Source organism: Schistocerca piceifrons, chromosome 5, assembly GCF_021461385.2.
Source record: "Schistocerca piceifrons isolate TAMUIC-IGC-003096 chromosome 5, iqSchPice1.1, whole genome shotgun sequence".
Classification (NCBI taxonomy): Eukaryota; Metazoa; Arthropoda; class Insecta; order Orthoptera; family Acrididae; genus Schistocerca; species Schistocerca piceifrons.
Genome location: NC_060142.1, coordinates 238,979,641 through 239,005,883, shown reverse-complemented (window position 1 = coordinate 239,005,883; position 26,243 = coordinate 238,979,641).

Sequence of the window (26,243 nt, the reverse complement as noted above, 5' to 3'; positions counted from 1 at the left end):
AAGAAGAACTCAGAGCAAGTTTCCTGATCGCAACAAGAGTACTCCTCTTAAGAGCCGGCCGGAATGGCCGAGCGGTTCTAGGCGCTTCAGTCTGGAGCCGCGCGACCGCTACGGTCGCAGGTTCGAATCCTGCTTCGGGCATGGATGTGTGTGATGTCCTTAGGTTAGTTAGGTTTAAGTAGTTCTAAGTTCTAGGGGACTGATGACCTCAGAAGTTAAGTCCCATAGTGCTCAGAGCCATTTGAGCCATTTGAAGCTCTTAAGAACGCGGGTGCTGGCTGTACAATCTAGTAGTAGAATACGAACGTCTACATCTTCACGGTTACTCTGCAATCCACAATTCAGCACGTGGCAGAGAGTTCATCGAACCACCTTCAAGATACTGTATTTCTCTACGGTTTCACTCTCTAACGGCTCGTGAGAAAAACGAGGACTTAAATCTTTTTGTGCTACCTCTGACCAACTGCGATACCCCAAAATACCTGGGAGTAAAGCTAGACCGTTCCCTCACCTTTAAAGTCCACTGCAAGGACGCGAAAATGAAAGTATCATCTAGGAACAACATCATTCGGAAACTGACAGGTAACAATTGGGGCGCACAACTAGATGTTCTTCGCACATCTGCATTGTCCTTACACTTCTCCGCTGCTGAATATGCAGCACCCGTGTGGCAGAACTCCAACCATGCCAAACAAGTGGACGTTGCCCTTAATGAAACAGGACGCACTGTCACTGGCTGCTTGCGGGAAACTCCAGTTAATAAAATATACATCTCATGGGCATAGCATCTCCTCATATCAAAAGAAGAACAGCAGCAGAAAAAGAGAAGCGGAAACAGGAGACAGATCCAAGACACCCCTTGTTCGGATGTGAATACCAACATCCAAGATTAAGATCAACACTTTCCTCCGTTCAACAAATGGTTCAAATGGCTCTGAGCACTATGGGACTTAACTTCTAAGGTCATCAGTCCCCTAGAACTTAGAACTACTTAAACCTAACTAACCTAAGGACATCACACACATACATGCCCGAGGCAGGAATCGAACCTGCGACCGTAGCGGTTGCGCGGTACCAGACTGTAACGCCTAGAACCGCTCCGCCACCACGGCCTGCTCCGTTCAACAAAACCACATTTAACGTCACCTGCAAATCGTCAAATACAGTTTTGGCGTAACTTAGAGAGGTACTGGAACAACCCTAAATAAGAGCTTGCTAAAGGACGTCACGTCTCATATAAAACATGGAAGGCCCTCCGCAGGCTGAGAACTGGTGTATCCCGATGCAAGGTCAATTTGAAGAAATGGGGTTTCTCTCCAGGAGATGAACTATGCGAATGTGGCGAACAGCAAGATCATCAACACCTGCTCAACTGTAGAAACCTCCCAGCCCCATGCCCGATGGACGATCTGGTTTTCGCCAATGATACAGCAGTTCAAACGGCGGAATTTTGGATGTCATATGGAATTTAATCATGTACTTATATTGTTTGTAAATTGCTGTCTGTCGGCTATATATGTATGTTATGTCCTGGACACGAGTAAATAAAAATGATGATCATTTCTTGCTATGTACGTGGGAGGCAACAGAATATTATCGCATTCGGAGGAGAAAGTCGGTGATTGAAATTTCACGAGGACATTCTGTCGCAACGAAAATTGCCTTTGTTTTAATGACTGCCATCCTAATTCACGCGTCATGTCCGCTGCACTCTCCCTCCCCTAGTTCGCGATAATACAAAAAGAGCTACCCTTATTTAAACTTTTTTGTTGTCCTCCGTCAGTCCCATCTGACGCGGATCCCACACCGCACAACAGTACTCCAGAAGAGGCGGACAAGTCTCTTTAGTCCATCTGTTGTATTTTCTAGGCAACGGCGTTGCCGTATTGGATACACCGGTTCCCGTGGGATCACCTACGTTAAGCGCTGTCGGGCGTGGTCGGCACTTGGGTGAGTAACCATCCAGACGACATGTGCTTTTTGCCATTTTTCGGGGTGCACTCAGCCTCGTGATGCCAATTGAGGAGCTCCTCCATCGAATAGTAGCGGCTCCGGTCAAAGAAAACCATCATAACGACCGGGAGAAGCGGCTGTGCTGACCACACGCCCCTCCTATCCGCATCCTCAACTGAGGATGACACGGCGGTCGGATGGCCCCGATGGGTCACTTGTGGCCTGAAGACGGAGTGCTGTATTTTCTAAGTGTTTTACCAATAAATCGCAGTCTTTTGTGTGCTTCACCAACAACATAATATATGTGATCGTTCCAATTGAAGTTATTCGCAATTTTAACCGCTAAGTATTTAGCTGAATTACAGCCTTTAGATTTGTGTGACTTATTGTGTAACCGAAATGTAGCGAATTTCTTCTGGTACGCATGTGGGTGATTTCACACTTTTCATTATTTAGAGTCAATTGCCAATTTTTTCACCGTACAAATACCTTGTCTATATTATTTTTCAGTTGGTTTTGGTCATCTGATGACTTTACAGCCGGCCGCTGTGGACGAGCGGTTCTAGGCGCTTCCGTCTGGAACCGCGCGACCGCTACGGTCGCAGGTTCGAATCCTGCCTCGGGCATGGATGTGTGTGATGTCCTTAGGTTAGTTAGGTTTAAGTAGTTCTAAGTTCTAGGGGACTGATGACCTTAGGGCGGTATTACACTATCAAATTTATATTTGATGGTGTAATAGGGAACTTTGTCAAATGTCGTCCAATATTTGATCAAATCTAGGGCCTCGCTGTAGATTTGATCAAAGAAGTCGCTTGTCTTCTGTTCACTGCAATGTGACATGTTACCACATGGAGCGCTAACATCGCTGCATTCTGTCGTCTGTAGTGTTTTTATAAACATTGCGGGTAAATACAATTGGTGTGTGCAGACAACTACAAAATTAATAGAGATGTATGAAGCTGATGAGGCGCTTTACAACGTGAGGCACGCTGAATACAAAAATAGATTACGAAGATTGGAGACCTGACCTAACCTAACCCAACCTAACCCTTTCCTGTAGCAAGGAATCGGAGTGTTACAGTGAGCCTGTCTTCTGCAGATGTACCAGTTGTTAAGTGAATATTGTGCTTTGTGATATGAGGATACACTTCACTGAGCACATACACAAATGTATGCTCATCCATTCTTAAATAATTGGTGTACGACTTGACGTCCTCTACTACGAGCTCACGTAACAAGTTTTGTTGAATGTTTTTATCGTGTCGTCGTAAAACCGACGGCTTCACCCAGGTATGTTTACTTTTTTTTCCCGCTCCCCTTTCGCATATGCACACAGTGCAATTGTGGCACATGCAACTGCTGCGGTTAATAACGAGTTGTTGTCAGCCATCTTGAACTTTGACGAAAAATATGATGACAGCGTAATACCCCATCTAGCGATACGTCAAAGATCTTTGTCAAATATATTTGACGGAATATTTGATCACATCTTTGATCAAATCTTTGACAAAGAAATTTGATAGTGTAATACTGGCCTTATATGTTAAGTCTCATAGCGCTCAGAGCCATTTGAACTATTTGATGACTTTAAAAGACGGTAAACATAAGAATCAGCCCTCCAGATTAGATGGCAGGGAAGAAGTAGGGAAATGAAATGCGCTTATTTTTAGATATATAGCGTGGCTGGGATTTCGAGGGGTCGTGCTGATGCCTTTCGCCAGTAGGCGCTGAACACACCGTGCAGAGCGCGTGTGTATGACGCCACCGTACAGTAATTAGCGTAAACGACGATCTGTTGAGCCGAGAATCATCATACAAATTGGAGAGGAGCAGTTTCCGCTATTGAGGAAGCGACCAGCCGTGACATAAATCTGAGCTCTGTCCCGCGTAAGCCACGTGAGCCGGCCATGCATCACAGACAACACTGGGTGTGTAGCCCGGTCGCACGGCCTCCGCGGTGCCAACCCTCGCACGGCCCTGCGACCTTTAATTAAGGCGCACACTGTGTGTGGGTGGGTGTGGGTGTGGGTGTGCCCGTTAGCGGCCTGGCGGCGGCCCTTCATCCGCGCGCCCTGCTGGCGTACCGCAGGGATCATTATGTGCGCCACGCAAACAGCGCCCTAAATTATTTCGGACTGGGGAGAGGGAGCCGGGCAGGCATTCGCGGCGCAGCCCTCGACCTTATTCGCTGAGCGTCATTAAGGAGCGACCGTCGAGGCTTCTCCACTCCACTGTGAACTCTCCAGCGCTCTCTTCCCGTTCGTCCTGACACAAAGAGAGAAAAAAAATATGCGAGGGGAAAAAAAAAGACAGAGACCAGTGAAGTCGCAAAGCGGGCTGCGTCGCTAGTGGGGCTGAGCTTTGCAGAGGATGACAAAAAGCCCATGCGGGCGTGCGCTTCCTTTCTGTCTGCCATTCGCGCGTGTCACATTCCCGTTCGACTCTCTGCCCGCAGGATTAATTCGTCAGTCAGCCGCAGAAAGCAGCGTTCTGAAAACCTATGGCTGGAGTGTTAAAATTACTGCTTTCCAGTGCATAAGTCTCTTTTCAAACGGGGAGTGTGGTACAAATTGTGCGCCCCACATTGCGTTCCCAGAGCACAGTTGTAGGATGTCTTTCTTTTTCGTTTCGTCTGCTATTCTTCCTCCTTCTGTGTGTCTTCAGTGGCAGCACCACAAGTATAAAGCTGTTACGACGTCGCATATACTACTGACGTGTATGCACTTCACAAAAGAACTGCATCCGTCGCTTCGAAGACGACAGCCTTTTTAAAGCCACCTTACATCCTTACGAAAGCTAGCAGTGTCGTACAACCATTTTCTTCTTGATGACTTGCTTTGTAGGATATTACCGGCAACAGCTGCAGCGGGAGCTAAAAACTTTGGCATGTGACGTCAGCTCTGAATGAGATATTCCTTCTTCGTGCTCAATGCAGTTAACTTTGCCGAAGGCATATCCCTCCCATATACAGTGGTTCACAAAATTATTTGAACAAACCTGATGTACAGGGTGTCCGAAAAGTCTTTCCCTGATTACATAAATTGATAACTCAGGCTAGAAGTAAGGTACAAATATGAAATTGGTGTCTAATTTTTTACAAACTATCAAAGTTTTTTCACACATCAGTATACTTCCACATGAGCACCCTTGGTAGCACTTAGCACATCTAGGCGATATTCAGTTTCCGTCCACACATTACCCAACATCACTGGAGGGATCGATTCAACGACTGTGGTTATCCGTAGCCGCAGGGTTTCAAGATCTGATGCACGTGTTCGGTAGACCTCGTCCTTGACATAACCCCATAAAAAGAAGTCTAATGGGGCTATGTCAGGAGATCGTGGAGGCCAAACCGTTGGCCCATCACGACCAATCCATCGCCCAGGAAAGGTCATATCGAGATAGGTACGGACGTCCAAACCCCAATGAGGCGGTGCACCGTCTTGCTGAAACAAGACATCGGGGTGATACTGAAGCAGCTGAGGAACAGCATACAGTTGCAACATGTTCAGATACACTGCAGATGTGATGGTAGCCTCAGCGAAGAAGAATGGCCCGATAATTCGATCGTGTAATAGCGCGCACCAAACATTCACCTTTGGATTGCCAGCAAGTGACCCACACCAGGTAATTTACAATGTTTACAGGTGAGCTACAGACATAGGACATAGACGTGAACAAGTATGCCGAAGAGCTGGTGAGTGCGATTACCTGACTGGGCGGTCGGCAACTAACGCAATCGCCCTGGCGGCCGAGGAATGAGACTCAGCACCGTACAAGTACATAGTTGGCATCATCGTGGACATCAGTGGCGCCTTCGACCACCTGTGGTGGCATCCGCTCTTCTCCTGTTTACGGGAGAAAGAGTGTCCAGGGCCGCTATAAGGTTGACTGAGGAGCTGTTGCGAGGATCGGGAGGTCTGGCTATCATCCCAAGCGGGAAAGTTGGAAAAATAATAACAAAGGGATGCCCCCAGGTTTCTGTGTTAGGCCCCCTGTTTTGGGACATCCACATGGAGCCATTACTGGACAGCCTACAACAGAGCGAGGAGGTGCTAGAGGTGATAGGTGATAGGTGATAGCCTATGCAGATGACCTCCTCCTGTTGGTTGGCGGCCATAGCCGCGAAGATATTGAGCGTAAGATAGAAAGGGCTATGGAAAAACTACAACTATGGTGCCGAAATACAAGAATGACAGTTCCACCAACTAAGTCAATCTTTTACTAAAAGGAAAACTTGTAAGTAAACCTACAGAGAGTATTGTGGGCTCTCCAGTTCTTCGGCTACGTGGGGCGCAATGCTTGAGAGTCATCACTGAAGAAAGGTGAAACTTTGCAAGACACATCGAAACCGTAACCCAAAGAACCCTACAAGTACTCAATAACCTCATTTCCATTGGTCATAAAAGATTCGATCTTCCCCCTCATCTAATAAAATTATACCATAACAGCATATTAACATCAATAGTGGGTTACGGTTCGGTAGGCGCACAGGCTCACAAGGGTGTTGCCCACCATGACAGTGAGACGGGAGCAGAGGAACATTTTATTAAAATCAGTGGGGCCTATAGGACATCTCTAGGTGCGGCCCTGTTAGTAATAATGGGGCTCTGTCCTCTTGACGTCAAAATCAGAGAGCAAGCAAAATGGTTCAAATGGCTCTGAGCACTATGGGACTTAACTTCTGAGGTCATCGGTCCCCTAGAACTTAGAACTACTTAAACCTAACTAACCTAAGGACATCACACACATCCATGCCCGAGGCAGGATTCGAACCTGCGACCGTAGCGGTCGTTCGGTTCCAGACTGTAGCGCCTAGAGCCGCTCGGCCACTGCGGCCGGCAGAGAGCAAGCAGGTTCTGGGACAAGAAAGGGGACATTGGGAAAACAGAGGACATTCTGGGCGTTCGGGTTGGGGATAAGAGTGCGATTAGGAGAAGAGACGAAGAGATGGGGAAGGAGTCATGGGAAGCTGATGACACTGGCCGAAGAATATTCCAACTTTTACCAGACGTTAAAGAACGGTTAGGTATGAAATACTTTGAGCCAACTCTGGGACTATTCCATTTTCTCACTGGTCGTGGGCCCTATAACTGTCGGTTTGGGAGGAGGTAGACGCCTGCGTGTGACTGTGGCACACCGGCGGATACTCCCGACCATGTGGTCTACGAGCACCCTCTTTACAACGATGCAGCAGCCGCGTTACGACATAAATTACCGAACAACAACACGTATATACCGCTGAGATGATACATTTCGAACATTAAACACCCTAGCAAACGAGGTATCACGAAAAGTACTATCGGAATATCTGAGTAACAAATAACCAAATTTGTCCCAGTACCCTGATCCCGTACCGCCTGTGCGTTGGAATCCGCCACACGCAGGAATAGGGGGAGTGGGGTGCAGCAATACCGAACTAGACAAGCAATGGAGTTGACGTAGGATAGAATCGTAGTACATAGGACTTAGAACTAGGAAACAACAAACAGGGACCTGCAGCGATATTCAAGTGATCCTCGGTCTACCTAGTGTCAGGGTCACGCTCATCGGAATTAGCTCGGTGGGCAAGGCCGTGCAGTAGGTTTAACACTTCACTGACACACCTGCGACGCTGCAGGCAGTGTAGAGGTTTAGCCATTAAGTACACTATTAGAATAAGTAGAGTAATAATAATAGCAAATTAATTGCCCATTGAACACTACTGTAGCTCACCTGTAAACAATATATGTTAGCTGCTAATAATATTGTAACATTTAAGGACCCACTAATTATGTGAGGTAGTGGGTTGTGTATGTATAATATAAACATCAAGAATAAAGAACTTTTTTTTAAAAAAAGCAGCATTCTCTTTCTTTGATTTATTTTACTTATGAAGGGCTTCCGTCTTGCAATACGGCCGTGGAAGTTATATCTTCCGAGCACCCTCTGTGCTGTTTCTGGATGCATCCCTTTCCGATGTCTCTGGCAATCTCACTAGTTTTCAGACACTTAATTTGGGGTGCTTTCTCGTTTTTATGATAATGTAGCACGCTTCTCGCCCAGAAAACGTTCTTGGATGTCCCTTATGCGGTAGACCGTCAATTATGTGTTCCTCCCGGAATCTTAGGATTATATCGGAAACTGTACTTTTCATCACTTGTAACATTCCAGCAATTTTGCGACAATTTTTGCCTTTAGCACTGTGAAAAATTACTAGCTACTGCTGTTCGAATGTGCTTTCTTTTCCTCTGCTGCCAATCGTTACTTCAGCTGTACACAGCACACTGTCTCGCTGAATGTCTACGTTCACACTGTCCGTGCCCCCACTCCACACGACCTCTGCAGGACAACCGAACGAGTGCGAATAACTTTGTTGACGCACGTTAACGGCATTCGGAGGTTCCAAGGGTTACTTGTTCTCGCCTGTTTCGTAAACGTAAAAATCTTATCGTGGTGTCGACTCTGTTGAATAGGGATATTTAGATGTAGTTTGCGTGTACACTGTTTTCTTTGCACCAGAGGGCCTGTTGTGTCGCAAAGGCTAGTAATTAATGAGTGTCCGGATTATTTTGTGCCGGCCGCGGTGGTCTAGCAGTTCTAGGCGCTCAGTCCGGAACCGCACGACTGCTACGGTCGCAGGTTCGAATCCTGCCTCGGGCATGGATGTGTGTGATGTCCTTAGGTTAGTTAGGTTTAACTAGTTCTAAGTTCTAGGGGACTAATGACCTCAGAAGTTGAGTCCCATAGTACTCAGAGCCATTTGAACCATTTGATTATTTTGTAAGTAACTGTAGATTTACACAAACGTCTACATGAAAGGATTTAAAGATTCGACAGTCGGCCGCTGTGGCCGAGCGGTTCTAGGCGCTTCAGTCCGGAACCACGCTGCTGCTGCGGTTGCAGGTTCGTATCCTGCCTCGGGCATGGATGTGTGTGGTGTCCTTGGGTTAGTTAGGTTTAAGTAGTTCTAAGTCTAGGGGACTGATGACCTCAGATGTTAAGTCGCATAGCACTTGGAGCCATTTGAACCATCTGAAAGATTCGAACTATACAAAACGCTCGACTGTTGATAGTTCTACATACGCAGAAAGAGTTTTCAGTCAATAACAAATTTTCACCTTGCATGTTAATGAACGAGATCCTCACAGTGTTGTGTACATAGTTCCGCGCAGTCAGCGCGTACACAACTTTCCCAATAGAGCGCGCCCCGCTAAGCACAACTGCGCAGGCGCAGCGCTCGTCTGTCTGCGCACAACGAGATGGCGCTGACATAGAGACGGACCAAATTCTGCTTCCGCCGATCCGCGTATTAATATGTAACGCAGCCAATGAGATTGCTACTAACGTAGAACCTTTTCTCCTCGCGGATCACACTCGCGCAGTGATACCTGAACGCGCGAGGTATTATAACGAGTGTACAGACCTCTGAATAGTCAGTCTACATTTGTCTGCATTAGTGTGCATTAGTCTGTACCAGTCTGCATTTGTCTGTACCAGTCTAGAGTCAAGTTTCAGTCTGCGCCTAATAAGATTATCAAATTCCTGTACATGACCATGAAGAGAAATAGACACTTTGTCAAGTATCAGAGATATGTGAGAATAAGATTAACGTACCAACACCAAAAGAACTTCAGAATGTCAATTGTAAATAGCATCCAGAATCAAGTTAATGAAGGTTTATAATTGTTATTATTTTAATAAATTTGTGTGAAAATTAATCAAGTTCTGTTTAAAGCTGGTCACCGTCAATCTGCTACTCTAAGCGTGCAAGTGGCATTTCTATCGTCTGACCTAACGGCAGAAGATAAACACGTCACGATAAGACCACGAGACATATTACTGACACTCGCCTACTTCGTTAGAGCGACAAGTGAAATAATCTGATGGTGTGTATACCGAAAGTCTTACAGTACACACACCACACACAGGGACGATGGATACTTGCGTAAAGACTTTGTTGGTTATACATGGCCCAGTCATGCTAATGTGACCACCTGTCAGACGTCTGAATAACCATCTTCAGCAACGCGGCCGCGCAGGAAGACAGCCAGTGAGGCTCTGGAAGGTACCAGCAGGGATGTGGAGCCATGCCGACTCCAGTGCCGTGGTCAGCTGCGGCAGGATTTTCGGTTGAGGATCCATCGTGCGAAAAGCCCAACAGAGGTGGTCCCACAGATTCTCGGATGGATAAGATAAACTCATCGTGGCGCTCTTCGAAACACGCACGTACGCTGCGAGCTGTGCGACTCGTAGATGTGATCGTGCCGAGGAAAAAACCAAACTGCCTAAAGGGGTGGACATAGTCCCCAAGGATATGTATATGCTTTTGTTGATCCAGTGTGCCTTCCAGAATGTTGAGAACATCCAGGGTATGCCGGAATGCCACGAAAACATACCGCAGCCCATAACGCTACCTCCTCCGGCCTGGAGCCTTCTGGTCGTACACGCCACCGGCAGTCTGTCGGATGGAGCATAGAACGCGCTTCATCTGAAAAGGCCACATGTCGCCACTCAGTGGACGTGCAGTTGCGCTATCGGCGTGCAAATTCCAGCCTGCTTCACCGTGAACAGCAGTCAGTATGGGTGCATGAAACAAGCGCCTGCTGCGGAGGTCCATACGCAGCAACGTTGCCTGAACGGTCATTGAGGAGACACCGTTGATAGTGCCTTGGTTCATCTGGGCGGTCAGTGCTCAACAGTTGCACGTCTATTCGCCAGTACACATCAATGCAGCCGCCTTTCACACCTGTCATCTATGGGCCGTGGTGAGCCACAGTTGCCTCGGTGCCGATTTTGGATAGCGCCATTTTGCCATGGACGGTATACGAGGACTTAAACTACGGCGGCACGTGAAAAGTTTACAAACTTAGCCGTTTCGAAATCCTTCCAACCTTGGCCCGAAAACCAATGATCATGCCCTTATGGCATTCAGGTCGTTTCGGCTTTACGACAAGGACTGCACCGTTTCCGCACCCGCCAGACACGCTTTATATGCCAGAATGAGATTTTCACTCTGCAGCGGAGTGTGCGCAGATATGAAACTTCCTGGCAGATTAAAACTGTGTGCCGGACCGAGACTCGAACTCCGGATCTTTGCCTTTCGCGGGCAAGTGCTCTACCATCTGAGCTACCCAAGCACGACTCGCGGCCTGTCCTCACAGCTTTACGTCTGCCAGTACCTCGTCTCCTACCTTCCAAACTTTACAGAAGCTCTCCTGCGAACCATGCAGAGGTACTGGCAGAGGTGTTGGCAGAAGTAAAGCTGTGAGGACGGGCCGCGAGTCGTGCTTGGGTAGCTCAGATGGTAGAGCACTTGCTCGCGAAAGGCACAGGTCCACAGTTCGAGTCTCGGTCCGGCACACAGTTTTAATCTGCCAGGAAGTTTCACGCTTTGTACGCTCTGCAAGGCACGTGCTGCCACGTGCCGTCTGTGTGTGGTTATTACATGTTGACGTCGAGCGTAGAGGATGGTCACATTAAAGGGACTGAAGCGGGGTAGTGTGTCTGGGCGTGTGGCGTCTAGTTGGTATCCCGCCGCTGTCCGGGCCGCCTCCAGATAGTTCTTCGGTCTGGAACTGGAATGTCATTTATTAGATAAGAATAGTCCCGCTTCGAACTGAACCCCGCAGACCAGTGAAGACTGTCACCCATCATACGGTCCGACAACGAGGAGTGTGGGTTGGTGTGCCATTCCTTTTCATAGCAGAACCCCTTTGGTTGTCACCCGCGTCACAATTACAGCACTTCGGTACGTTGACGACATTCTATCCCCAGTTTTGTTGTCCCTCATGGCAATCCATCCTGGGCTCATATTTCAGTAAGATAATGCACGCCCGCACCGGCCAGAGTTTCTACTGCTTGTCTTCATGGTTACCAAACCCTACCTAGGCCAGCAAGGTCGGCGGATGTCTCGCCAGTTGAGAACGTTTCTATCATTGTACACAGAGCCCTCCAACCAGCTGAGGGTTTTGACGATGTGAGGCGCCAACTGAACAGAATTTGGCACGAAATCCCTCCGGAACACATCCAACAACTCTCTCAATTAATGCCAACCCGAATAGCTGCTTGTACGAGGATGTTGTTGTTGTTGTGGTCTTCAGTCCTGAGACTCGTTTGATGCAGCTCGCCATGCTACTCTATCCTGTGCAAGCTTCTTCATCTCCCAGTACTTACTGCAACCTACATCCTTCTGAATTTGCTTAGTGTATTCATCTCTAGGTCTCCCTCTACGATTTATACCCTCCACTCTGCCCTCCAATGCTAAATTTGTGATCCCCTGATGCCTCAGAACATGTTCTACCAACCGGTCTCTTCTTCTTGTCAAGTTGTGCCACAAACTCCTCTTCTCCCCAATTGTATTCAATACCTCCTCATTAGTTATGTGATCCACCCATCTAATCTTCAGCAATCTTCTGTAGCACCACATTTCGAAAGCTTCTGTTCTATTCTTGTCCAAACTATTTATCGTCAACGTTTCACTTCCATACATGGCTACCCTTCATACAAATACTTTCAGAAACGACTCCCTGACACTTAAATCTACACTCGATGTTAATAAATTTCTCTTCTTTAGAAACGCTTTCCTTGCCATTGACAGTCTGCATTTTATATCCTCTCTACTTCGACCATCATCAGTTATTTTGCTCCCCAAATAGCAAAACTCCTTTACTACTTTAAGTGTCTCATTTCCTAATCTAATTCCCTCAGCATCACCCGACTTAATTCGACTACATTCCATTATCCTCTTTTTGCTTTTGTTGATGTTCATCCTATATCCTCCTTTCAAGACACTGTCCATTCCGCTCAACTGCTCTTCCAAGTCCTTTGCTGTTTCTGACAGAATTAAAATGTCATCGGCTAACCTCAAAGTTTTTATTTCTTCTCCATGGATTTTAATACCTACTCCAAATTTTTCTTTTGTTTCCTTTACTGCTTGCTCAATATACCGATTGAACAACATCGGGAAGAGGCTACAACCCTGTCTCACTCCCTTCACAACCACTGCTTCCCTTTCTTGCCCCTCGACTCTTATAACTGCTATCTGATTTCTGTACAAATTGTTAATAGCCATTCGCTCCCTGTATTTTACCCCTGCCACCTTTAGAATTTGAAAGAGAGTATTCCAGTCAACATTGTCAAAAGCTTTCTTTAAGTCTACAAATCCTAGAAACGTAGGTTTACCTTTCCTTGATCTTTCTTCTAAGATAAGTCGTAAGGTCAGTATTGCCTCACGTGTTCCAACGTTTTTACGGAATCCAAACTGATCTTCCCCGAGGTCGGCTTCTACCAGTTTTTCCATTCAGGGCCAGAGGTGGATCAACACGTTATTAACCTGTTTAATTTCTGAAGTTCTTTCTCTTGAATAAACCATCAATTTTTTTTCTGGAATTGTAGTAATTTGTTTTCCTGTACATGGACATCACATCTACAGATTTCCGTCCCATTCGAATAATTCTTTCGGGGGGCAACGTTTTCTTGTTTTAGAGCATATTTTGCTTACAATTTTTTTCCTAAATTCGAGATCATGAAGAGGTAAGAGTCAGTACTTTCTTGTTAATGACAATGCTTGCAGCGCCACAGACGCTTCCTCTACGAGAGATATTTTGTATCTGAGTAGCTCCGTAAGAATACGTTGTAATGCGGCAGTTCAGCTACCAGGAGCGGGACTGTCTGCGTCGAAGACCGACTGCGGGAAGCTACCCTCACTGCATCGAGCCGGACGGCGACCCGTGTCTTGAAAGAACAATCAGTTATCGTCTAAATACGAAGTTTTAAACCTACATACGAGGAAAAATAGTCAACTGCTTGAAAGGTATCATGCACTTTCCATCCGATCCTTTGTGATATTAGTACAGATGCAATACCAAATGCATGTAGACATCGGACAACAATGATATTACTTCATCTGAGAGACGACAGAGCAACAACTATGATTCGAGGAACAAAGTAGTATAATCGCGTGCCCCCCATCCCTCCCCACCCCCTCACCCCCCTTCACTTCAAAAAATATCTAAGAGAGACCACAATATCTCACTCAAATAGAGAAAGAAACAAATAAATTTGACAGAGGCACTCCTGTGCTAAGCGTGAATTGATGAAATCCGACAGCAGAGCTACGTTCGGGAGTGAGACGAGCGGGTGGTCGCACTGTGAGCGCCAGTAGCCACCACAGCTGATCTGTCCTTCAGCATTAGCCAACATGGCCTTTTATTTTGGCTCTGCGGCACAGCTGTAAGGAAGGAGTAATTACAGCCGATATACTCTCTGAGGACATGCAGCACTAATGTTTAACTTATTTTAGATAGCATCATCTTGGGTCCAATAGCCTTCCATTCGGATCACTGGAAGGATACGACTCAGGAGGACGTCGTCAGAAAATAGCAGAGGGCAAGCCTTTGAAAACCTTTGTTACAGAGTAGTGCTGAGGGTTAGATACTACAACTAATGGAGAGCTACTGAATCGAATGGGGAGAAAAGAGCTTCATCGAAGAACTTCACTAAAAGAAGATACAGGGTGATAGGACACACCCTGAATGATTCAAGAATAACCGGGTAACGGAATAACATAAGGGGGATAATAATTTCAGAGGGACGCCGAGGTTTCAATAAGGCAAGCAGGTTGAAAACGAGTAGTATTTAGACAATGGAGAAATGAACTGCAATCGATCGCGAAATCTGTTGTTTTATCATAGCAGATCTAGATTTCTAGTACTACATAGTCATTTTCAGTACTTGTAACAATAAGTGACGTTAGTCCAAAGCGTCACGTAATAAACAATATGGCTTGTTTAGAGCATACAGGAGTCTAACATGAAGTCACTGGGGTTGGCATGGTTCCACCTTCCAGAACCTCCTCCTGGTGGTCATATCAATGCGACAAAAGTTTTTGAACATTAGTGATTTCGAGGAAAAAATGCAGATTGGAGCCAGAAATGTCAGAAATACTCATAAATCAAATTTGGAATAATCTTTTATTGAAACTAAATATAAGCAGTCAAATTTTACTCTCCTCAAAGTGGCCTCCTTTGGGTTTAATCACTGCTCTGAATACGCGAGGCATTGCTGCTACCAGCTTCATCAGGGTTTCCTCCGTGATAAGCCACCATTCCGCTTGTAGTCTGGTTCAGAGATGATGAATGTTGGTGATTTAACTGCTCTAGCCAAGTGATCCCAAAGCAGTTCAGTAGAATTACAGTCGGGGGATTGGGCTGGCCAGATCATAATTTTCCTTTTACTTTCTAAATTTGCCAAGTAGGCTTTGCACAGTTTTGAAGTGTGTTTATGGTCGTTATCTTGCTATAGGACTAATCCATTGCCAATCAAATGTCTTCTACATGGCTTTGTATGATACTACAGAATGCGGTGACAATCCTCTTTCTTCATTTTTTCGTTTATTAGTACTACATCACCAGTCTAAACGCCTCCAAAACATCCACAGACCATGAAGGAATACCTTCTATGCTTTAATGTAACATTCGTTCACCTGGCAACCGGGAACAGACTTGCGTCTCTTTGTACCAAAGACATCAAATTTGAATTCGTCAGTAGAAACTACCTTTTCCCACTAATTTATTGCCCAACTTTCATGTCGTCTTGCCCAGTTAGCCCCTACTGCCTATTAATAGCCGTCAGTAATGGTTTCTTAGACACCACACGCCTTTTAAGGTTCACTGCCTGAAGACGTCTTTTCACAGTACTTACATTCACTGGATTTTCCCTATTATGGTTGAGTTCTGCTGCTAAAACTGGCGCTGTTTTGAAGCAATCACGTTTACTTGTATTTAGTATATATTTGTCATCACTTTTTGATGTGACTTTTGGCCTACCCTTCCGAGTTCGGTCCATGTTCTGGCCAGTATCCGCATGCGTCTCCAAGGTGTGATGGACACATCCGAAGGAACTATGTTTTGAACGTGATATTTGTCTCATAGGAAGACCGGTTGCACATAAAGACACTATTTCAGAACGTTATTCTGTTGAAAGTTCCTTTCTTCGTCCCATTATCGATGTTTACACTGTTTGATATCTCGTGCGTCTTTCTTACCTGTAACGTGTTTACAGATTTGTTGACGTCCTATGAACGCCGTCTAGTGAGGAAACATTATATTATGCCACCACAATACAAAATTAGCGGTATGCAATGCTTGGAACCTGAACAGCATAATAATGGAAAGTTATGTTTTGAGCGATTTCATTTTTAAAAATGTGGAACACTAAGCTTAAACGTTGTATTAAGCGTGAAACTGTGGAAACAATACAGCTAATTCATATTTACATAAAATGCCTAGTTTTTTTAATCTTACTTTCAGGGCATTCGAATACTTTTGAACGATAGGATGTATATATCTGTGTGCGTGTGTGTGTGTGTGTGTGTGTGTGTGTGTGTGTGTGTGTGTTTGTGTGTGTGTGTATCTATATAAATGTGTACGTATATAGATATGTTTGTATGTACACTCCTGGAAATTGAAATAAGAACACCGTGAATTCATTGTCCCAGGAAGGGGAAACTTTATTGACACATTCCTGGGGTCAGATACATCACATGATCACACTGACAGAACCACAGGCACATAGACACAGGCAACAGAGCATGCACAATGTCGGCACTAGTACAGTGTATATCCACCTTTCGCAGCAATGCAGGCTGCTATTCTCCCATGGAGACGATCGTAGAGATGCTGGATGTAGTCCTGTGGAACGGCTTGCCATGCCATTTCCACCTGGCGCCTCAGTTGGACCAGCGTTCGTGCTGGACGTGCAGACCGCGTGAGACGACGCTTCATCCAGTCCCAAACATGCTCAATGGGGGACAGATCCGGAGATCTTGCTGGCCAGGGTAGTTGACTTACACCTTCTAGAGCACGTTGGGTGGCACGGGATACATGCGGACGTGCATTGTCCTGTTGGAACAGCAAGTTCCCTTGCCGGTCTAGGAATGGTAGAACGATGGGTTCGATGACGGTTTGGATGTACCGTGCACTATTCAGTGTCCCCTCGACGATCACCAGTGGTGTACGGCCAGTGTAGGAGATCGCTCCCCACACCATGATGCCGGGTGTTGGCCCTGTGTGCCTCGGTCGTATGCAGTCCTGATTGTGGCGCTCACCTGCACGGCGCCAAACACGCATACGACCATCATTGGCACCAAGGCAGAAGCGACTCTCATCGCTGAAGACGACACGTCTCCATTCGTCCCTCCATTCACGCCTGTCGCGACACCACTGGAGGCGGGCTGCACGATGTTGGGGCGTGAGCGGAAGACGGCCTAACGGTGTGCGGGACCGTAGCCCAGCTTCATGGAGACGGTTGCGAATGGTCCTCGCCGATACCCCAAGGGCAACAGTGTCCCTAATTTGCTGTGAAGTGGCGGTGCGGTCCCCTACGGCACTGCGTAGGATCCTACGGTCTTGGCGTGAATCCGTGCGTCGCTGCGGTCCGGTCCCAGGTCGACGGGCACGTGCACCTTCCGCCGACCACTGGCGACAACATCGATGTACTGTGGAGACCTCACGCCCCACGTGTTGAGCAATTCGGCGGTACGTCCACCCGGCCTCCCGCATGCCCACTATACGCCCTCGCTCAAAGTCCGTCAACTGCACATACGGTTCACGTCCACGCTGTCGCGGCATGCTACCAGTGTTAAAGACTGCGATGGAGCTCCGTATGCCACGGCAAACTGGCTGACACTGACGGCGGCGGTGCACAAATGCTGCGCAGCTAGCGCCATTCGACGGCCAACACCGCGGTTCCTGGTGTGTCTGCTGTGCCGTGCGTGTGATCATTGCTTGTACAGCCCTCTCGCAGTGTCCGGAGCAAGTATGGTGGGTCTGACACACCGGTGTCAATGTGTTCTTTTTTCCATTTCCAGGAGTGTATATGCTACAAAATAGGGCGCAAGGATGGAGTGTATTCTCTAAATGGTGATTAATTATTAAAATAAATTTACAGCAGTCTTCGAGAAAGTTACAGAAATGACTAATAAGCTGCACAGTTCGCTACTAGCCCATAAACGAAAGTTGCTACGACTAAAAGTCACGGTCGCAGTAACATAAAAATGACGTTGCTCCTTGGTGGTGGTAAGATCCTACGGGACCAAACTGCTGAGGTCATCACTCCCTCTGCTTACACACTACTTAGTCTAACTTATGCTACGGACAACACACACACCCATGCCCGAGGGAGGAGGACTCGAACCTCCGACGGGGAGGGGCGGGGGTGGGGGGCGAAATGTGGCAAGGCGTCTCAGACCGCGCGGTGTTACTCTTTACCCTGTTTTTGTTTGACGGAATATATACATTTCCCCTTGGTGGAATAATGAAACATCCAGTTATCTTGTTTGCATAGAACGAACGGTTATGTCTTTCGTCCGAACGCTAAACTACAACATCGTACTTTTTCCAGGCATAACTCTTTCTGTTATGGAGCGCATATGTAGTTGTATATACTGCATCACATAATTCTCGCCTTCCCTCCATAGCATCATGAAGCTCAGTTTAGTTAGAGACAATCTGATCCCAACAATCAGTCGTATAGCCCTGTCAGTGCTACATTATAAAAGCGAGATTGTGCGCTCACGACTTCCCTTTACATTCCTGCACACTTTAGTAGAGGGAATGAGTCGACGAGCGCCGCCATTCGCAGACTTGTTATACTCATGGAATTGCAGTGGTAAGGGACGTAACGGAGGCGCCTTGATTATAAGATATGTAACCCTCAAATTTAGACAAGTAATTTCTGCGTTCCTTATCTCTACGTACTGACAGCTAAATGTGGATAGTGTTGTGTTCTCCAGAAGATACGATACACAGCCTGACAAGGAGAGCACGCCACATGGCAAGACCTGCCTCCAAGGAGGTGAAAAAAAAAACAGACACACACAGGGCGAGAAACGCTAAATATACTACATTATGATTCCGCCTTATGTCACCGAAATATACTGACGAAAAAATCGCAACACCAAAAGTAATTAATGTACAGTAATGAAATTTTGGGAATACATTTGTGCAGGTAACATGTTTAAGTGAGATACATTGTAAGGTCACAGGTTAATGTAAGCGCGGGATAAGCCATAGCAAATGTGAAATGCTGGTACATTAATAACCGGTGTAACCGCCAGAATGTTGAATATTGTGTTCCACTGGTGCCGGATGTCAGTTTGTGGCCAATTGGTCAATATAGGGTTGGTTAATACTGTTTGTGGACGACGCTGAAGTTGTCGTCCAATGATGTCCCTATATGTGCCCGATCGGAAACAGATCTGCTGATCAAGCAGGCGAAGGCAACCTGTCGGCACTCTGTAGAGCATGTTAGGTTACGACATCGGTATGTGTGCGAGAGTTATCCTGTTGGAAAACACCCTCGGAATGCTGTTCATGCATGGGACAAGAGATCGCGTCGCCAGATTGTCGTGGCCCATTGTGTCTAGCACACAGACTGGTTGGCTGCAAGCCCTCAACTGGCCTGTTTCTAACCAACACACAATCATCACTGCCACCGAGGCAGAACCAGCTTTCATCAGAAAACGCAGCAGACCTCCGCCCTGCCTTCTAATGAGCTCTCGCTTCACACCACTGCAGTCGTAGTCGGTCAGTGGGTGCACACTACAGGGCGTCTGGCTCGGAGCTGTCCTTGAAGTAACCGACTAATAACAATTCGCTGTGTCACTGTGGTGCCAGCTGCTGCTCAAACGGCTGTTGCAGAAGCAGCACGATGCGCCAGAACCGTACGCCAAGCATAATGATCTTCCCTTTCGGTAGTGCCACGTGGCCGTCCGGAGCCCGGTCTTCTCGCGACAGTACATTCCCGTGACCACGGCTGCTGGCAGTCATGCCCATTGGCTAAATTGCTGCAAAATCGTTCTGCAGTATCGTGGAAGGAACATGAATCTCTCGTGGCCCTATGACACGACCTCTTTGAAACTCAGTGAGGTGTTGACATTGGCGTCCATGTCGCCTTAAAGCCCTTCTTGACTATCATCAACCCGGTCGCTGTGGCCGAGCGGTTCTAGGTGCTTCAATCCGGAACCGCGCAGCTGCTACGGTCGCATGTTCGAATCCTGCCTCGGGCATGGATGTGTGTGGTGTCTTTAGGTTAGTTAGGTTTAAGTAGTTCTAAGTTCTAGGGGACTGATGACCTCAGATGATACGTCCAATAGTGCTTAGAGCCATTTGAACCATTTGACTAACATCAACAATCTGAAAGCTAACTAATGCTCACGACCGTTACAGCGTGTATTTAAAGCAAACCTGATTTGTATCCTCATAGTGGCGCCACTAGCGTCACTGTTATGAGATTGGCGCAATTTTGAATAGACGTCATGTTTCAGATGTTGTAACACGCCTACGAACTTTCGTTGATGTCACACAACTCTTTCTTGGTGTTGCTATTTTTTTCCGTCAGTGTATTTGTGGTTGGATCCTACCCAGAGCGCAAGCTACACAGACTACGTAATGCTTCCATCTTACGTCACCGAAACATTTCCCAGATGGAGATCCATCCATCAGACGTGGGTACAGGCAGATTCACGGCTCTACTCAGCCAGTTAGTTGGACAGGATCAACATAGTGCCTCAAGATTGCATCAGGACCTTTTCTAGTCGCCGCCAAGAAGAGCACAAGATTAGTTGCCCAACATTCTAGTAATTCCGATACTCATTCTTCTCTGAATTCAGGACTAGAGATGTGTCCAAAGATTGACTAGTTCAAGTTCACATTTAACTACATTGCCACCTATGATTTTCACACTCAAGTTACGTAATGTGTATTTTCGTTCAATATATTATTGTAAATTGTTACAAGCCTGTGTTGCCTTCAGTTTTACCGTAGTTAGCCGTAACCTGTTTGACTAACCTGTATAGTCACAGCGCGCAAGCAAGCCACGTCAGTAGCAGCAACTTGTTTCGATGGTAGACGGTTCTCTTTCTAGAATGAGATTTTCACTCTGCAGCGGAGTGTGGGCTGATATGAAACTTCCTGACAGATCAAAACTGTGTGCCGGACCGAGACTCGAACTCGGGAGCTTTGCCTTCCGTGGGAAAGTGCTCTACCAACTGAGCTACCCAAGCGCGACTCACGCCCAGTCCTCATATTTGAGTTCTGCCAGTACCTCGTCTCCTACCTTCCAGACTTCACAGAAGCTCTTCTGCGAAGAGGTCCTGAGTTCGAGTCTCATTCCGACACACAGTTTTAATCTGCCATGAAATTTCGGTTCTCTTTCTGTCACATTTACGTTTGACTCCAGACAGACAACAAATCCAGAGTGCTGTTCTTCCGTAGCAATTGTTGTAATAGGCTGTAAAACATGCGCTTCCCGGTTACCGTTTCATAGAAGAGTGAAATACCAGACGTCATAGCCGCCAGATAAGCAGTATCGGACATCGTGATATTGTATACAGTTGGAACTTCAGGAGGTCTAAAAATTATTCCACCCTGCAGGCACGACTTTATAATCTAACCCAGTCGACCGTTTCAGGTCGTTAAATGCACATAAAATTTTACGGGAACATCTTCCTATGGTCTTTTAGTACTACGACGGCTCTTGTAACGTTTATAGCAAATTGTCCTAGGCGAGCCTAATGTTGTGCAGTAAGTCTCGCGGCCTGCTGTTGTGAGCACATTGAGCCGTTACAGGTTGCGGTTGCGAGTTAAGACGTGGCTATTCACGTGGGGACAACTTCTCTGCTTCTCAGTGGCTGATCACGGCATGTTCTTATGTGATAGCATAACTTCTGCGGGCCGCTGACTGATCGAAAGCTATGAGAAAGAGACTCCACTGCGTCCGCCGAAGTGAGCGTTCGTGAGTGCGAGATCGCGGTTAGCTGTAGTATTTTGAGGAGAAGTGTGTTCCCTGCTTAGAATGGCTATTATTTACCATTATTGTTGATTTAGTGATATTTAAGTGTGATCTAGGTTACAATAATTAAAGAGTTTAAGTTCGTGACTTAGGGATCATTCACTCATCTGAAATGTAGTGTAATATTTCGTGATTGTATTTTGAACAATTTTGAGGCAAGAATTACGACGCTGAATAGATTCATGGCATTCCTTAATAGAATATAGGTGCTCTTTATTGGAAAGAAGACCCGCATTTTTCTCATAACAGTTTCAGTGCCAAATCATAAATAGAAAACTACGATCGTGTGTGATCTTCTGCGAGAACGTCATCAACTATAGAAGACGAAATCTGAGCGTGCCTGTCGTTGTATATACGCTGAATCCCTCACGTGAACTGTCCGGCTGCTACCACCACCCACTCTTGCACGGCTTTTATAGTAGAGGCGTTGCACACTATTGAAGTCTAGAAAATAAAGTCGTATCTTACATATTGAGTTTGCAGCCAATACTGCGATTGCTACGATACGTAGTCTACACATCGGGCGAAAGAGAAACACGCTGTTAACACTGTTGCGTCTTGCACGGGAAGGATACACCCAGAGGGTCACCGAATTTACTCATTTTTCTCACAACTACTGAATATACTTAGACATAACTGATGCTGGTCTAGTATGAAGCTGTTCTTAAGCGTTTTCGAGAGATGGAGATCTAGCGTTTTATGAGCATGTTGAATGCCTTACAAGAGCGGTGGCAAAACATCCGCTACAGGACGTATGTTTGTTAGCGTAGCTGGGGTTTTTATTAGCACGTAAGTACGACTCTTTCCTATATTCACCAATTAAAACAGTATAGTTTCCTCTGCTTCTCTGTGGAGACATTTGTGCGAACTGAAAGGCGTATAGACGCTGTGTTCCAGTCTAGCGCTTCCTTAGCATGGATGCGTATACCGTCAAGTCTTGTCTTCCGAACTGTGACGTCAGACGCCGTCAAGGTTCCTTATTGGCCAGCGAAGGTAGCATTTAGAGAACCCTACGAGGAAAATAGCACCGGAACTATAATGCGTGCCTGAAGGGCCGTAGCCTAGCAGTCGACAGAGCCTACTTCGGAGGCGTTGCGTGAAGCAGCAAGTATGTTTACGGCGAATTTCAGTCCGTGGGAGGTGGACTTTAGCAAAACCAGCTAATCCGGGGTGAATCACGTTTTTACTTTTTTTCCCAAATATTTTACCAAACACTTGTATTGCCCATGTTTCTTCAGAACGAAAACAACAACAGTAACAATAATAATAATAATAATAATAATAATAATAATAATAATAATAATAATAATAATGATTATTATTATTATTTTGGGGCATTAGTGGCGAGTTATAATCAATGTATAGTGAGGAATTATGATAGAATGATCATTCATCTATTATATTGTTGTTGCTGTGGTCTTCAGTCCTGAGACGGGTTAGATGCAGCACTCCATGCTACTCTATCCTGTGCAAGCTTCTTCATCTCCCAGTACCTACTGCGACCTACATCCTTCTGAATCTGTTTAGCGTATTCATCTCTTGGTCTCCCTCTACGATTTTTACCCTCCACGCTGCCCTCCAATACTAAATTGGTGATCCCTTGATGCTTCAGAACATGTCCTACCAACCGATTCCTTCTTCTAGTCAAGTTGTGCCACAAATTTCTCTTCTCCCCAATTCTATTCAATACCTCCTCATTAGTTATGTGATCTACCCATCTAATCTTCAGCATTCTTCTGTAGCACCACATTTCGAAAGCTTCTATTCTCTTTTTGTGTAAACTATTTATCGTGCACGTTTCACTTCCATACAGGGCTACACTCCATACAAATACTTTCAGAAATGACTTCCTGACACTTAAATCTAAACTAGATGTTAACAAATTTCTCTCCTTCAGAAACGCTTTCCTTGCCATAGTCAGTCTACATTTTATATCTCCTCTACTCCGACCATCCTCAGTTATTTTGCTCCCCAAATAGCAAAACTCACTCCTGGCAATGAGTGAAGCTCGAAGCTACCACCGGAAAACTAGCGTAAAAGAATAAATCGGAGCTTTGGTTGAATACTTCTATATAAATGCGTTGCATACAGTTTATTGAAACTGTGGAATATCATATTAAAAAAAAACAGATACATAAATACTAATTTCTCAAGATTCCTTATTATACCACGCCACGAATGTGCCACAATGATTAAGAATTTTGGTTCTCTTTAAGCTTGCCCACACAGTATTAGTGTCAAGCAGACGGTTGACGAGTGTGAAACGTTGCTCCAGTTCGAATTTACATCAGCGTGACAAACTTGTATTACATACAACCACACAGGGTGAAACTCGTAAAATACGAGGACATGCTAACACACAAGGCAAACCTCATGGTATGCACATTTAAGTAATGTGGATGACATACATTACATGATGTATGCTATACATATATGCTACATTTTGGTTTCAAAGTAAGCACTTGAAACTGGCGCATCGCCGAAATCGGATGATGTTGTGAAATAACTGTCATCGCAATACAGGCAATGTGGAAAGTGGAATAGCATTTTGAGAAAACTTATGATCATTATTATTGTTACTTCCCAAAGAAACATGATAAATTGTAGTGACAATAGTGCCTGCTAGAAAATTAGGAAAAAAATAATGACGGGATTCGAATATACTACGTAAGACTTTTAGTCTGCCACCTTAGCCTGTTCCGCTGAAGCCGCTGCTTTTCGGCAGGCCTTCCCGTACGGAAGTCAACGTCTTAACTTTGAGCAGCGATTTATGTAAAACTCTATTCAAGTGCATAGTACTCGGACAGAGTCCGTTACGGCTGAGTGTGTACTACAGTCGTGCAAAATGTGAGCAATATCGGTGGCCAGTTCGGTGCAAGATTCGTTTGAGGGCATTCTATGCCTTATTTAATTTGAAGCATTAAGATCATCTAAGTCTGTTTGGATAGAATAGCTGTCTGGCGATGCAGGAACTCGATGATGCGCGCTGCCATGAACAAAACACAAATATTATGGAAATCAAGCACACAGTTCGAAAACCGTTGAGATATATTAGTGATTGCCTTTACGCTTTTTGCTTCCATTTTTGTATACAACGATTATACGGTACTGTCGTTTTACGAACGCTATCTACTTATTTCCCAATTCTACAGATATATTGACACACATGAAACATTTCAAAAATGACAGAGCACAAATAAACCTTCTAATATTTCCTTAGGATTTCGCTTTTCTAGTGGCGAGGACACAAAGTCTCTAATCATATCAGCAAGGTCATTTGGTGGCTTTAATTAATATGGTAGACTATCTTAATACAGTTCCTGCGATTTGGATTATTTTACCCCGCGGTAGATCTACTCTGCAAATTATACGTCAGTGCAATATAGATTATCAATCAAGGAAGATATTATTTTGTTTCACACATCGTGGACTCCGCGTGCTGAGCAACGAGGACTCGTATGATGATATCTCACTCACGTCGTTAATCTTTCAGAACTATTCCGTCTTTACGCATTCCCTTTGTAAACGCGCGGCTATCGTTAACAGTTGGAAATAAATCTATAATGGGGTTTCACCTTTGCAGAACGACAAAGATTTGAATACTTGATGAAACGTTTGGACGGTAGCCGGATATTGTTTTAGTTTTTCCACTAACATTTCAGACTCGGGCATGGATGTGTGTGATGTCCTTAGGTTGGTTAGGTTTAAGTATTTCTAAGTTCTAGGGGACTGATGACCTCAGGTATTAAGTCCCATAGTGCTCAGAGCCATTTCAACCATTTGAACTAACATTTCAACTGTATATCTCGCAGCCGTCTTCCGAACATGTCGAACGGTAGTTGGAATGAAATTAATTCATACCTATGACCGCATATACAACTAAATAAATAAGATTAAGATTAATCTCCCTGAGTAACACTTTATTTTGAAAGTACAGTGCTATGCATAAACATACAACTTTCATCACCTGGGAAAATCCAAAGCCACAATACTTAATGAAATATTTCACTCTGCAGTTTCCAGAAAAAATTAACAGAGAACGATAAAAATGTTCGAGGAACGGAGGATCGTTCTGAATGATTACAAAATAAGTGAGAGTTTGTCACGGATATGAAAAGCGAGTTTGGACAGAAATTAAAACAAAAACGAAAATGTGAAAAGTATTAAAATAAAACTACTTTGAACAATTGTAACCCTCGACAGACAGAACGAAGTCGGGTAGTTTAGAAAGAACTCAACAGTTTCGAAAGGTTCTCTATGCAATTTAGACACTATTAACTAAACCATTAATATAGTCGCTTAGCATCTTTAGCTCTGAAACGTGAAACCAAATTATAGTGTTGTTTCTGGGGGCTGTCAGCGAGTGGATCAACATGACGTTCTGCATTACCGGCCGTAGGTATCGCCCACAGCGCACTGCAACGTAATTTGCAGGGTAAATATGTCGCAGTCGAAGA